Source organism: Austrofundulus limnaeus, unplaced genomic scaffold (genome assembly GCF_001266775.1).
Source record: "Austrofundulus limnaeus strain Quisiro unplaced genomic scaffold, Austrofundulus_limnaeus-1.0 Scaffold276, whole genome shotgun sequence".
NCBI lineage: Eukaryota > Metazoa > Chordata > Actinopteri > Cyprinodontiformes > Rivulidae > Austrofundulus > Austrofundulus limnaeus.
Genome location: NW_013952678.1, coordinates 571,418 through 571,759, shown reverse-complemented (window position 1 = coordinate 571,759; position 342 = coordinate 571,418).

The window sequence follows — 342 nt, the reverse complement described above, 5'->3', positions numbered from 1 at the left end:
TACATATACATATACATAGTACTTCAGATGCCTTGATAGAATTAATTTTATTTCTGTCACAGACTGATGCAACAAATAAGTGTTAATCAAATATATTAGCTTTCATTCTGTATAAACACAAATACAAATGAAACATGACGTTTTCATTTTCAGACGAAGTCAGAAGGTCAAAAGTTCAATAAAAGCAGCAACACACAAACTGTATTACACATTACCTCTTAAACTGAATTTTTTGTAATTTTTCTGGAACTTCTCTGGAATTTGACCCAGAATTTGTTCTTTTTCTGTAAGTTATGATCAGGTACTTCTAGCTTTACACCTCGATAATCTTTTAATCTTGAA